This window comes from Peromyscus californicus, unplaced genomic scaffold (assembly GCF_007827085.1).
Source record: "Peromyscus californicus insignis strain IS unplaced genomic scaffold, ASM782708v3 Scaffold_7__1_contigs__length_154581171, whole genome shotgun sequence".
In the NCBI taxonomy this organism is placed as follows: domain Eukaryota; kingdom Metazoa; phylum Chordata; class Mammalia; order Rodentia; family Cricetidae; genus Peromyscus; species Peromyscus californicus.
The window spans coordinates 40,535,830-40,548,535 of NW_026294595.1; the positions used below are offsets into that span (position 1 = coordinate 40,535,830).

Genomic DNA, 12,706 nt, shown 5'->3' on the forward strand with positions numbered 1-12,706 from the left:
CAGCAATGAGAAACACAATACAAAAGATTAGTACCCAGAAGTTGATCTATTGCCGGAATAAACCTGATTATGTGATTATGTGATTCTAAACATTTGGAACTATTTTGTGGGCATAATGTGGAAAAGATTTAAATCTTCAGGCTGGAAATGCCTTAAAGATCTTAAGTGGAGTTTAATATGACAGTCTGGTGGAAGAGAGGAAGGACAGAATGCTGTGAATTTTAACAATACAGGCCCAGTTCACAATATTTCAGAGAGGAACAGGGCACCCATCAGGAAACAAGACAGAATCATTATTATTTCATGGGAATATGGCTGAATTGCATCATGCCCATATCCTGAGAACAGAGTTAAAAAGTAATTAATGAATTTATTTAGCCGAGGAAATTTATAAATAAGGTACCATTTAGACTATATCATGATTAATGCACATTGATGTCATCCAAGTCTACAGTGAGAAAAACACACAGAACAATATTGGAATAGGTGAAATTTGGCAAGGAAAAAAGTGTGCACAAGTTTAGAGCTGCAGAAAAGTTTCGAATTTCAGTTTAAAAGAAGGCAAATTTGTTAAATAGATTAATGCATTGGTTCATCAGGAAAGACTCCACATGTACCATCAAAGGCTCAATTTGTGAAAACGTAAGTTCACTTGAAAGAAGAAAGCCCAAACTGAGGGGTTCTCTGCTGAAAATCAGTCACCTGTGAACATGGTTCTGTGGGGTCACCAAAGAAAGGAGAGTGGGACTATGGCCCCAGGTGGCCTGGAATCCTTCTAAACCAAGTAGAACTTGGTTCTGTCATCCAGGTTGTGATTGTTTTGCAGTCATGAAAAATACAAGATTTTCGGGATCAGGTAGTCTCACACCTTGTTTTCAGAGAGCTTCTAAAATACAGAATTGTGTGGAGAGGTCAGATTCCCTGCAAGGGGGTCAGAGAAGCCATCACACAAAGGTTGCAGTGGAGACTCCAGAATCTCAGAATTGCCAGAACCTAACTAAGAACAGCTGCTAATAAAAGCAAGTAGTAGAGCCAGCCTAATGAACAGGTGTGCTCCCTTTATGCAGCAGAGATGGGAACTCATGGCTACCCAAGCACTTTGAATCTCAAATTAGTCTATCACAAGCCTCAGATGCCCAGCATCTTCTGGATTCTGTGCTAGTCTACTGGGTTTCAGTCTTCGTTTTCTCCAGTATAGTTTTGCCTCCAGTATATTTTGTCTAAAAATATTGTTAAAGAAACTGTGATTGACCAGAAAATCCTGTGATTTCAGAGCTGGTCAATGGCCCAATAGAAAGCCTGCTACATTTGGCAATCAAATTCGGGACCTGAATTTTTACATAGGGCCCAAGAAAGCTAAGAAAGAAAGAAAGAAAGAAAGAAAGAAAGAAAGAAAGAAAGAAAGAAAGAAAGAAAGAAAGAAAAGAGAAAGAAAAAATGGATATGGCTCCTTTAAGAGGCTTTGCAATATAATGAGCACCTGAGCAGCTGATACATTAAGTAGAAACAGCAAGTTAGGTAAAAATGCCTGCCATAGTGTGGGCACCAACTTCCTAGAGCTGGGGCTATCAAGTGCAGCTTGACTGCATGTAGCTCTCATTAAGATGCAGCTCCCAGTTGAAATCAGTTTTCAAACTGGCTCATGGGGTATAAAGCTTGGCTCTGATGGACTCAGGTGGGTTGAGCCAGCTGCTATCACAAGGCCACTTGACCAGAAGAGGTTAGAGACACATAGTAAAGACAGATCCAGGTGGAAAAAAAAAGCCTTTAAGCAGGTTATACAGTGTATTTAAAATGTGTGTAGGCTTAGGAGGGAAAAGAAAATGGATATAGACAGTCATAGGAAAAAATAAACAGTTTAAAAATAATAAACAAGATCTTTAAAAATACAGTAAAGTAGTAGAAAAGGAAAAAAATCACATAAAGATGGGAAATACACAGGGAGTCTGCATCCTGTATGGTGTTGTGTTGACTTTGTTTTTTTATTTTTTAAATGCTGATGAGGTAATGATAGCTGTTGAGAGACACTGGATTGTAAAAGGAACTGCTGAATTAAACCATCCTAGATACTTTAGGGATGTCTTAACTTTAAAATGGAATTCAGAAAATGTAATGCATTAAAAGAGAGTTTATGCTTGTAGAAATGAAAGGCTGTGGATTCTTTCAAGGTTAATAGGGATCTAGTTTGATTGGGGGAGACCTCCTGAAAAGCTCAGCTATAGACACAAAGAAATAAACTGAGAAAAACTACAAGACAAGTGACATATATACTGATCCCTCTGCATGGGCACAGTTCTGAAACTTAGCAACAAATGTTACAGCTAGTTTTTCTAGGACTAGACCATTGTCTCAATTTTCTCAGGATGCCCTGAAGATGCTGTTGCCCCCAGGTAATGGGAAGCAGTCTAGAATAACTCAATGCCCACATTCCCAAGAGGTGAGGTAGATGGTTTTGGTCATTTGGTGGGTTATGGATGTTTGTCATCATTTAGTGGGGGTACAGGAATATAGTATAAAAAGACAACTATTAACCTGAAATGTTTTACATTGGTATGGATCTTGGTATATTGATATAAATTTAAAGTTATTTTTGTCATACTGTATGTGTGTTTCTACTCTTGTTTGGGGTATTGTGCTTATGCAGCTCATTTAAAAATATACTTAACAATTAGGAAATGCAGTTTAGTAGTTAGTATTCTATAGCAATCAAATTTGTAGTTGTGTTAGGTATGTTTTCAAGATCATACAAACATATATAGATAGATGATCTTCAAACATTTCAAAGATCTACATAATATGACATTTAAAATGTTTTGTTAATATAGGGCTTTGCATGACAGTGAGACACATTTGCTCCTGGCAGTACCAATCTGCTTCAGAAAAGGGTGATGGTCATTGAAGAACCACCATATGAACTTTGCTTTCATTGTGGGGAAAGCTTGCCATTTAAGAAACTGCCCTTGCCTTGACTGCTGTACAAACTGGACATTGAGAACACAAAGCAAAGTGACTGCTGAACTTTGCCAAAACAAGTTGGGACAGTCCTTCAAAATTCTGCTTCATAGAAAAGTCTTCCAGATATTCTAGGCCTGTAGGCATAAGATGGATGCCCCAATGTTGCAGAGGAAACTTGGGTGATTGTCCAGGCAGCTAGATAGCTCTCTCATTTCTACACTATTGGAAGTGGCTTCCACTGCACCACTGTTTACTCAAGTAATATATTCTTCTAGGGCCTTTGATGGAATTGAAGACTAGATAGTTATAGTTACAGTTTTCCTTATTTATGATAGAAGGCAAATTAGGAATATAACTTTTGACTCAGCAGGATAGTATAATAGAGTATTTTCTCTGAACTTGCAAAGTACAAATGGACTGGATATTGCAAATGCAATTCTTACTTGATAATTGTTCTTATTGTACATAGTCTTACTATCTTAAAGTTAAAACCTTTCTTTATATTTAGACAAAAAGGGGAAATGTTGTGGAATGTTACTTTAACTGTGTAAAGATATGCTGCATTTGTTTATGGTGTATTTGTTTAATGATGTAAAGATGTGTTACATTTGTTTATATTGCATTTGTTTAACAATGTAAAGATGTGTTGCTGTTTCACCTTGCCTACCTAAAGCACCTGATTGCTCTAATAAAGAGCTCAATAGCCAATAGCTAGGCAGTAGAGGGATATGTGGGGCTAGCAGACAGAAAGAATAAGTAGTAGGAGGAATACAGGCTAGAAGAGTGAAGAGGAGAATGAGGAAGAAAGAGAGAGATACGCCCAGGACCAGACAACCAAGCAGCCACCAACCAGTCAGACACAGAATAGGAGATACAGAATGAAAGAAAGATAAAAATCCCTAAAGTGAAAGACAGATGAAGATAAATGGTTAATTGAAGTTATATGAACTAGTGGGACAAGCATAAGCTAAGGCCAAGCATTCATAACTGATAAATCTGCATGTTGTGATTTGGGGGCTGGCGGTATGAAAAAGCATGCTGCACTATTGCTTGTGCTGATGGTCATACATTCTCTCATCTGTTTTTCAGGAATAAATAATACCGAGGGTTTATGGCATATTATACTACAGTTTTTGGAGGTGCTGAGGTCAGTCCATGTGTGGTAGGGTTGATATCTTTCCAAGAAGTTTCTTGAAAGACACTGAGTGGAGCTATGAAGGTGAAGCCTAAAACTGCGATGGAATCTCCAGGATGTCATGGCTGTCATAACCATGGAATACTCACAGAACAAGAAAGTGGCATGAACTAGACCTAGTCTATGAGTTATGTTTACTATAGGCAACAAAGATGAGGAATGGGACTACTCAAGTCCTTTGAGGCAGTCCATCATGGTCCCCAATGCCCAGAATGGAGCTGCAGTCTTTTTTCCCCTGCTGGAATTTATTTTTACTTTCATGCAAACTTTTGTTGCTATGCCCTACTCTCTGAATTCCTCCATTTTGAAGAGTGAGTATTTATTCTCTACCATTGTATATTGTAAATATGCAACTTATCTTTTTATTGTACAGTATCTTGCAGTTAATTGATCATTTGAGTCTCAGAAGAAACTCTGAAACTGTACCTTTAAACAGTATTGAAACTGGCAAAGACTATGGGGACTTTTGTAGTTGGACTGGATGCATTTTTGCATTAAGAAATGGTTATAAATCTGTAGGGCTCTGGGGTAGTAGGTTCTGACATAAAAGTGATATGTTTGAATGTCAAGATGAAAAGGAGCGAAACTGCTATAGTCAATCTTCTCAACTTGATGTAGTTTAGAATTACCTTGCAGAGAAGTGTCTCTGGGCATGTCTATGAGAAAGCTTCTAGATTTATTTAATTGGAGTGAGAAAACTCACCATAAATGTGGTTGGTATTAAACAGTTTAAGGTCTCAGACTGAGTGAAAAAGAGAAAGGAAGCTGAGCAACAACTTTTATCTTTGCTTCCTAACTACAAATATAACATAACAAGTTGATGCCATGCCTTCCATAACAAATGGTTTGTACACTAAAGCCATAAGCAAAAATAAACCCATTCTTTCTTATGCTGTTTTTGTTAGTATGTCCTCACAATGATGAGAAAAGTAGCTAATACCATGGAGAAATGACTCTTTCCTGCATTTATACAACTCATATACAGATTGCTTTCTCAGAAGTGCATGTGAATTCAATTTAGGCATTTGATAGGACTTCATCCCTAGTCATTTTTTTGCCCACTACATATTCACATTTTCTTTTCTGCCATTTCTTCTACTGACAACATTTTCTTTACAAATCTCTTCTTGCATTCTAATCAATATGCTTCCGAGGCAAAATTACATGCTATTTTAGCAAAGATGGAGAAACTAGGCATTAAATGGACTTTCTAATCTGGATCTCATTGCCCTTGACTAGTATTGCAATTGAAGTTCTCATAATTGGTAGTAGACGAGCACAGATAACCCTTGAGCATAAAGTAGTAACCCATTGTTTAAAATATTTATCAGTGGCCAACTAGATTGTATGCTGTGAACTGATTATATTAGGTAGTACAATGCATTAGGTATCTGAGAGACATAGAGTAAATAGTGACTCTAAGGGCATTAGAACATGGATGCTTTTGTTCAATTGGATCAATCATTGTGAATAAAGGTAGCAAGCTGAGAGTTACACATCAGTCATAAAAGTTAAGTATGAAGGGCAGAGACCATCCTTGGTAATATATTAGAGGCTCTCACCTTGTTCAGAAAGAACACAGAAAAAGCTGAAGGCCTAGAGCTGAACCACAAGGATAGCTAAACTTCAGGCAAGCTTAAATTCCTAGCAAAAGCATGCATTGTGCATAAATAAATAAATAAATAAATAAATAAATAAATAAATAAATAAACAAATAAATAAATCTTTCTAAAGAATGGGTGACTAACACATCTAAAAATCTTGAATCTCTAAATGCCCCCAAACTCTGTCAGCTTGCAGGAGTTGCCTAATTTGTTTAAGATTTATCAACTCCCTTTTATGAACATGAGTACCATTATAACATGCATGAGCCAGAATGGACAGTGTATTCCTAGAATGGATTTTGAACATACACTCTATGGGAGAGGGTAGTAAATATATTTTGTTGGTGTTTTCCAGAATATTATTGATCATTCTGCTAAAAACTCTGGGAAATGACTTGGGTGCAGAGTTAGGATGACCTTTAATGCCACATTTCTTGCTTAGATGCCAAATTTAAGTGAATGTCAGTGTTGAAATTGGTATGGTATACATTAAAGATATGGATAAACATTAAAGATACCATGAAAGTACGGATGTCAACAATAAGACTGTTATATGGTGTATACTATATATGGTCACAAAGCCATTAATTATACTTTTCTGGTTTGTGGGGTGAGGGCAAGAGGATGCATGATTATCAAAAGTATAATGAATATGGTGCTAATACTGGTCCCACATCAAAAAGAAGTTATCTTATTGAACTCTCTCAAAACAAATGAGTGAGAAAAATTAATATTAAACTGAGATCAATAACAAAATCATAAGTATTCGGGACCCCTTCCCAAATAGAGGTTATCTTATAGCATTCAAATATCAGAGGGCAGATAATAACTGCAATGACCAGTTCATGGTTCCTGATTGACTGGACTGATGAATGCCTAGAAAATTAGTAAAGTACATTTCTCTGTTTTTCTATAAAGTGGACATTACTTTTTATTTTTCATTTTTAAAGTTTTATTAATTGTATTATTTTTATGGATGTTTTGTCTCCGTGTATGTCTTTGTAACACATACATGCAGTATACACACTTGGTGGCCAGAAAAGGTAGTGGATTGTGTTGCTTTGTATGGCTTTTGTTTTTTCTTTTAAGTTTCATTTTGTTTTGGAGGGAGGTTGCAAGGGCAGAGGGGGCATGTGAGGGGATGGGAACATAAGTGAGATCAGGATACATGGTGAAATCTACAAAGAATCAATAAAAGTTAAAAGAAAAAAAGGCAAAAATAAAACTTATGAAGACAAAATGGGAGAAACCTGAAGAACGTGACTAAGTCTTGAAGTTGTTAATCCAATCCAGTCTTGTTTAATTTCAGAATATTCATACTGGAGTATGGTGGTATTTTATTTGTACTGAAATGTGATTTTAATTGTATGTTAGTAAATAAAGTTGCCCGAGGGTCAGAGATATTAGAGCCATAGCAAGAGCGTGGTGGTGGTGGTGGTGGTGGTGGTGGTGGTGGTGCACGCCTTTAATCCCAGCACTTGGTAGACAGAGCTAGGTAGATCTCTGTGTGTTCAAGGATATAGCCAGCACTGGAGACACACGCCTTTAATCTCAATACCAACCATAGAAGACCTGGAAGTCTCTACAAACAGGCAGTGACGAGGCAGTCATGTGTTTGGGTTTACAACCAATGAGAAGGCAGAACAGAAAGACTATATAAAGACAAACACACAGGAAGTAGGTCCTTTTCGGAGAGCTCTCTTGGCTGAAGAGGATAGCTGAAGCAGGAAGGATAAGGCTCTTAGCTCTGACCTCTTGGCTTTCTTCTCTGAATCGGCTCTGTGTTTCTTATTTAATAAGACCGTTGGTTACATCTACACTGGAGAGAAAGCATATTAATGTACACAGTTGTGCTGAGATCATGTCTATTTGTATATTAAAAATTATACTCTCGAGGAGCTAAAGAGATGGGTCAGTGGTGAAGGGCACTGGCTGCTTTTCCAAAGGATTGGGTTCAACTTCTAGCTCCCACCGGCAGCTTCCAATAGTCTGGAATTCCGGTTCTGGTGAAGTGTATTTCTAAGTGTGCTTGTGAAGGACATTTCCAAAGAAGGTTGTTCAGTGGACTTAGTGTTTCAGACATGTCAGGAAAGTGAGTGGCCAGCCAATTGGTCCTGGGTCTGGTTGTAAATAAAAGGCAAACAAAAGTAGAAACCAGCTAGTTGTTTCTTTATTCCAGAGCAAGGTATAATTTTCATGCTTAGATATATAACTCTTAAGTTCTTCAGTTTTTAACTCTATGGTATACACTATAGGTAGATAGAGGCTCTCTAACAACAGGGCTTGGAATGAAGATTTCATTGTTGGCCTTCTTGATTCTTGAACTGAGTTATTCTACAAAAAAAAATTCCTGTTCTACAGGCTTCATGGGTTTTCAAAACTTATAGGCACCCTGTGGTAAGAATTTTTAACATTTGTCATTTTATTAATGAATTGTATGATAAATTTGATCAAATATATATTTAAACACAAAAACATTATATATATGTATGTATATATATATTTATATGCACATATAATTATAGTAATTGGCAATTTCTCCAGAAAATATGATTAAAATAGTTGTAACTTGCCACAGTGTGAATTAAAACAGGAATCAAGTCTAGGGCCAAAAAGTTCCATAAATTGAATTACAGAGATGACAAACAGAACACATTTCCCCCCTAGGGAGGATAGTAAATGAATAACCTAAAGTATGATTACCTACAAAAACAATACTGAGTAATCAGGAGGTTGTAGAATAGACTGGCATAACAATAAGACAATGGCAAACCATAGAAAAACCTCCAGTCTATCCAAGAAGTGTCTTAGTTATGCTAAGGAACCCAAGTAAAAAATATAACCAAGGGCTTAAGAGATGGCTCAGTGGTTAAGAAAGCATGTTTGTCTGGTAGTTTTTCAGAGTCTGGGGACACAATTTCAGTAGCCACTATCCACAGCAAGCAGCTCACAAACACCTTAACTCTCACTGTTGGAATCTGATGCTCTCTTCTTGTGCCTGCAGGGACTTGCACTCATGTATACAGACATAATGTTTTTCCATTGGCTTAGCAGCTATCCTCGAATCAACTGATATTTTAACTACAGTGCATGGCCCCCACATTCAGTGTTCAGTTGCTCAGATCTTATGGTCTGGCAGGATTTCTGGTCCTGCCAGCATTGGCTCTGTTGCTCCAGACTACAAATCTCTAAGGCACTCCCTACTCCTTTGTGTGCATCTCTCTGTCTTCCTGGGTCCTCCATACTTTCTATGGCTAATTCTTGTCAACTAGTCACTGGCTCTGCCCCCTGATCCAAGGTTGACTTTATTAACATAGTCTCAGGGCTTCACAGTATGATCAAATATCCAACAACACATGCACATTCACATAATAAAAAATAAAGGTCAAAAATAATCTTTAAATTATGATCATATGTAATCAAAAGAGATAGTAGAACATAGAAACCATAAAAGAATGTACCCAAATAGGTAATGTTTATATCTTATAATTGGCCTCATCACAAACATTGTGCTCTTGGTATAGGAGCCAGAGAAACCAACTGCAAATCTCTGGAATCTTGGAAACTATCTCCATATATCTTTGTAAATATAGTAAATATATCATTGAATGGGAGTGTATATTTACTCTCACCAGAAATTACCTAAAAGATGCAGTGGTGGCAGTTATAATTATGTTTCCACTAAATGAATAAAACTTTTCCCTGCAAAACACAGTAAACAGAATAGACAAAAAATGGACTATAATATGAATTACTGTAAACTCAAGATAAGAGTAGTCCTCATTATTTCTTTATAACTGGATGTGGTGTATTTGCTGACCTCATGAGCTTAGTAAGTGGCCATTCATTTGATTTGGTAGATGTTTTCTTTGGTATCTTTATTAGAACAAAAGGAACAGACAACAGAATGTATTTATAGTCTTACTCATGGGCTATGATAGTGTTCTGTCCTTTTTCATATAATAGTTTGAAGAAATCCAGGCCATCTGGACATCATGCAGAACATCAATATGCACCACTATTATACAAATGGCATTATTCTAATTAGACTAAAATGAGTAAGGAGTGGCTGAAATGATGTAAAGCCACACATATTCTGGAGTATGGGAAATAGATTCTGTGAGCCACTGTGAGCTCAACATGGTAACATACTTTACAGATCCATCATGTTGGATCATTCTTTCCACAGTAAAGGATGAAGTCTCTTGTGTTTCCTACCATGGGTAGTGAGATGCAATGGCTGGTAGGCCTGGGACATTTTCTCAGAGTTCCTATTGCTGTGATTAAAATACTATGACAAAAAGGAACTTGCACCTCTATCATTAAGGAAAGTCAGGGCAAGAAGTCAAGGCAGAAACTGAAGCAGAAGCCATAGAGAAGTTTTGATTAATTGTTTTTGCAGCCTGCTTTCTTATACCACTCAGAGTGTCACCATCCATGGTGGGCTGAGCCCTTAGAAGTCAATCCATCACCAAGAGCATGACAAGCAGATTTTGTAAGCTTGCCTTCATTTGAGATTTCTCTTCACAGATAACTCTAGCTTGTGTCTAATTGACAAATATCTAACCAGTACAACTGATATATTTTCAGTTTGACAAACATATCACTTATTAAGCCACAACCTTTTCTCTCTTGTTCGTTCCAAGTATCTCATATTGATGTCAGTCTAACATAGAAATCACTCCAACTTTTAAAAGTCCCACAGTCTTAAAAATTCCAAAGTCTCCTCTCGAAATGTACAATGTTTCATAACAGTGAGAAGGGGATGTGGGAGAGAATATGGGAGTCATTGGAGAAGGGAAGGGAGATATGGATATGATGAAAGTGCTTTGTATTCATACATAATAAATATCAATAAATAAAGAAACAAGAAAGCCCCAAGCAAATGTACACATAGCAAATTTTGTTTTGTGTTTGAAGCCTTAAGAGGAAATTTAGAAATAAAGGGAAAATAGTAGACTTTAGTAATTTAAATGCAAATATTATTATATATTAATATTAATACTACAAAAAGCAAGATATAAGTGACAGAAGTTGGGTTAGTACGATGGTTGTGGATAGGAAGGAAAATAAATGTACTTGATAACATTTTAGAAATTTTTTTTAGCTGAGTGTTGTGTGTGGAGAATGACAGAATGGGAAGGTACGTTAGAAAACCAGCTTTCTTGCTTGAGCATGGGATAGTAGCTCTACAGGAGAAGGAAAAACACTGGGAGAGCAGGGGGGATCATTTGCTTGCCTGTTGGTTCTATTGACTTTTTTTTCAAGAAAGTGGATTTGACAATACTGTTTAGCTCTGAACAAATTAAATACCAGTCTGACAGGCTTAAGCTTATGTAGATCTTATTCAGTTAATCACAACTGCAACAGTTTCACATGTGTAACAGCTATGACATGTCCAGAAGGCATCTTGCTCCTTGGAGGATTGATGACATCTTCTTCAGAGGTGTAGCCACAGATGAGTTGTTCCAATGAGTCACCTCTCACCCATCCTTGAGTAAATAACAAACTCAATGGCCAACACACAATAAAGACTTGAAAGTAGGACTTTTGTCTCATGATATCAGAATGACAGAAGGGGATGAGCAAGGAGAATAAGTGTGAAAAGGACTCAAATTCATTACATACATTACACAAATGTATAAAAAGCTCTCAAACAACAAAATACTTAAAAGGTAAAAAATTTCAATTGTATTTACTGCATATAGCTGGGTACACAGTATTCAAGCTTTACGTGAAATTCAGTTCACTGATATTAAAAGGATGGGGGTTTACCTTCTGGTGGTTTCAATGGGTAGTTACAACATGGAGAATAGATTGCTCAACCTCAAGGGATTCTAAAAGGAAAGACTCACGCCATCTCTGGGGCACTGAAATACTTGACGAACAAAGTCATGAGGTAACAAAAAGGCTGTGTGATGTAGACATCAGAAGGGAAAGCATTGAGACTTCTGTATTTCCGTTGTCACTTAGGTTCAGAGATGCGGGGTTAATTACAAAAGTTTGCTTTAATACCATGGCCAAAGTTGGTCAAATAGAATCTGAAATACTATTTCTTTGATGTCTCATCTTGAAACTTGAAATACACAGGGCAGAGGGTGGGGAGAGGTAGAGTTCCTGGGTAATCACAGGACCAACTGGAACCTAGAAGTAGGCATGGGTTTTAATTGCGAGTGCAGAGCAGAGCTGCTTTGCAGGCGCATGGCACGGTTGCATTTTAGGGGCAGCTGGTGCCCCTTGTCACCAAGGTAAAAGCATCCTTGCCTCTGAGTCAGAGAAGGTAATCAGGAAACAAGCAGAGATCTCAGGGCTGCTCACTACCAGAATCTTAATAGTGTGAACTGCAGATGAGACACGAGCTTTAGCTGCAAACATGTCTGACCATTCGTAGAAAAACAAAAACAAAAACAAAAAGTTGCTGTTTCTTTCAGGCCCTTCAACATCTTGTAATATTTCTTGTGACCTACTTCTCCAATGATATGCATAGAATTTTGCAAAATTCTCACTCCATTTAGCCAGACTGGTGTTTTAAATATATTTTAAACTGTGATATGTGCATGTGTGTTTGTGAATATCTATGCATGCTTGTGTGTGTATGGGGGTGGCAATTGATGGTCAATCTCCTCCCCCAACATAGATCCTGAGGATTGAACTTAGGTCATCAGATTCTGCAGTACTTGACTCCATCTACTGAACCGTCTCTCCAGCCCAGATCTCTATTTTTAAGTGTTACCAAATCAACTCATATCTTCTAGCAAATGTAAAAGCAGTTAATGTCTTGTTGCCCTTCGTGGTTTAGCCCATGAAATCTCCAATGCTACTTTTTACATCTGTACATTTGCTCAAAAATTTTTAAATCTAGTTCCACTTGATGCTCCCCAATATCAGACTTAACTGCCATGCACTGTTAATTCTAAGAAAAGCAGTGGTTGTGAGCACAGTACTCCTGAGT

General features: G+C 37.3%; 1 long non-coding RNA gene across 20 annotated transcripts in view; it reads left to right on the plus strand.

Annotated features, from left to right (window-relative positions):
* Window positions 1-5,370, plus strand: part of LOC128100801 (uncharacterized) — a 48,374-nt gene extending 43,004 nt beyond the window's left edge. For all 20 annotated transcript variants that reach the window (XR_008214939.1, XR_008214944.1, XR_008214948.1 and 17 more), the window contains one exon: window positions 4,045-5,370. This is a non-coding gene — a long non-coding RNA (uncharacterized LOC128100801). The remainder of the gene's footprint in view (window positions 1-4,044) is intronic.
* Window positions 5,371-12,706: the final 7,336 nt, after the last annotated feature.